The following is a 2,486-nucleotide window of genomic DNA, read 5'->3' on the forward strand; positions in this document are numbered from 1 at the left end:
TCCAACGAGCTTACATACTACAAGTAATGGGGTGATACAGAAGGTAAAGGGGCTGGAGATGTGCGCGGTATGGCGAGGTGGAGAGTGAGGGATGCTATACACATAGACAATGGTCAGACATTTGGCCGTGTGACGGCAGAAACAGTATGACTGCAGGAGCGGTTTATGATGGCTAGCAGGGATTGCAGTCAGTAGGTCAGGGAGCATGTTATCAGGCGGAAAAATATGGAACGCTTCACGAATTTGCGTGTCATCCTTGCGCAGGGGCCATGCTAATCTTCTCTGTATCGTTCCAATTTTAGTATATGTGCTGCCGAAGCGAGCACATCCTAGATTTGGTTCACATCATGTTTTTACGTCCACTTAGCATATACATTGGGTAAAGCTCATGATGTAAATGCTAAATGTATCCATAGGGCTCCATTAATGCAACGGAAGCCAAAAGACTATCCTTTACATCCTAGCTATACATTAGTACACTACAAAAAATACCATACCAATGGTATCCAGTAAAACCACATACCCTGGGGTACACATTCTTTAATATGGAACGCTATGGGTAATGGATAGTAGTTGCTTATTGCTTATGATGAGCTTTGAATTTCATTTACACTGTAGATTCCTATTACAAAACTTGTTATATAATTGGTAATATAATTAAGTTTTGAAAACAGTTCTTCTAAGGGAAAGCAAATCTTAACTTGACACTACATTAAAGGGGTTTTCTGAGATATATATATTTTTTCTTTTAAATATGTTTGCCATGCTGAGAAACAATAAAACAGCCTATACTCACTTGTCCTAGCTCACCGCTACTCCAGTGTTGTCTCTCCATTCACCCAGCCTGGTCTGTTTATAAGCCACAGAGTCAGACTGTGAACAGAACATCACTGGCTGCTGCAGCCAATCACTGACCTCCGCGGTCAACTGCTGAGACTTATGATTAGCTGCAGCAGCCTGGAATATCCTGCCAGCAGGCTGACTGCAACCTGTAAACAGAGTACTGGCAAGGCGAACAGAGGCAGGAACTGCCTGCAGCAATGGGGACCTAGGAGGAGGGAGTATAGACTGTTCTATTGTTTTTCAGCATGGCAGGCATATTTAAAAGAATATATAGGGTTATTACCAATGATCTTCCCTATTTGAAACATTTCACCCAAATTCTGACATTACATTTGTTAACTGTGCCCAAAAGGTGGAAGGCTTCATCACAAAACATTAAAGAGTCCATGAAACTATCAGTTTCCATTAGAGTTTACAGAGTAATGAGTGTTTCGAATTGAGAAAATCAATAGTAATAACCCTGTATGTTATTCGGAAAACCCTTTTAATTGTACAGTTGCAGCAAACTTTAACTTGATTTTTTTAAATGGCTTTTTTTGTGGTAAGTGTCAATTTAAGGTTTGCTGGGACTGTAGCTAACATATTAAAGGGGTTGTCCCGCGCCGAAACGGGTTTTTTTTTTTTTCAACCCCCCCCCCCCCCCCGTTCGGCGCGAGACAACCCCGATGCAGGGACCTAAAGAAAGCTTACCGGAGCGCTTACCTTAATCCCCGTGCTCCGGTGACTTCTATACTTACCGGTGAAGATGGCCGCCGGGATCCTCTTCCTCCGTGGACCGCAGCTCTTCGGCACGTGACGGGGCGGAGCTACACGGAGCCGGCATTCTGCACGAGCGGCTCCATTGAAGAGAGCAGAAGACCCGGAGTGCGCAAGCGCGGCTAATTTGGCCATCGGAGGGCGAAAATTAGACGGCTCCATGGGAACGAGGACGCCAGCAACGGAGCAGGTAAGTAAAAAACTTTTTATAACTTCTGTATGGCTCATAATTAATGCACAATGTACATTACAAAGTGCATTATTATGGCCATACAGAAGTGTATAGACCCACTTGCTGCCGCGGGACAACCCCTTTAAGTGTCAAAATAACCTTTTCTATATCTGTATGACCCAATGGCGCCTGCTGCTATTGCATTTCATTCTCGACTCCACATAAATAAATCTCAATAAACTATTGAAATACAGATCTATGCATACTTCCATTAAACTCCATCACCACTATAATGAAGATTCATGTGATACAGAAAATAAATACAGTTAGGTGCAGTAAACCTGACCTGTACAAACTTCAAAATTAGCAACCAATAGTCCCCACTATTCTGCTCTTCCATTCTAAGGATGTCATAGTAAATATTCTGAAAGTTCAAGTTAGCAATCTTTTAAAGGGGGTATGATTGTTTCCGATCGTTTTATTGTTCATTTGATGTTCTGCTGTGTCAGTGATTTGTAAACTACTGGGACTTTAACGAGGGAAGAGATCAATGAGCAGCTCTCTGAGCAGGAAGAAGGGAAAGGAGTTAGCAAGTTTGTGCAGCTATGCTGCAGTGTGAGGAGCTGGGGATATTCCATGCTGTGAGAGAAATTGCAGGGTGCATGGGTATAGTCGCAAGAGCGTAACTATAGGGAATGCGGGTGCACCCAATCCC

The 2,486-nt window shown here is 43.1% G+C and overlaps 1 non-coding gene across 1 annotated transcript; it reads right to left on the minus strand.

The window, feature by feature from the left end:
• Positions 1 to 219: 219 nt before the first annotated feature.
• LOC136593975 (U6 spliceosomal RNA) lies at positions 220 to 326 on the minus strand. Its single transcript, XR_010788426.1, has one exon. It is a non-coding gene; the product is annotated as a U6 spliceosomal RNA (small nuclear RNA).
• Between the last annotated feature and the right edge of the window lie 2,160 nt (positions 327 to 2,486).

The sequence above is a fragment of the Eleutherodactylus coqui genome, chromosome 1, assembly GCF_035609145.1.
Source record: "Eleutherodactylus coqui strain aEleCoq1 chromosome 1, aEleCoq1.hap1, whole genome shotgun sequence".
Taxonomy (NCBI): Eukaryota; Metazoa; Chordata; class Amphibia; order Anura; family Eleutherodactylidae; genus Eleutherodactylus; species Eleutherodactylus coqui.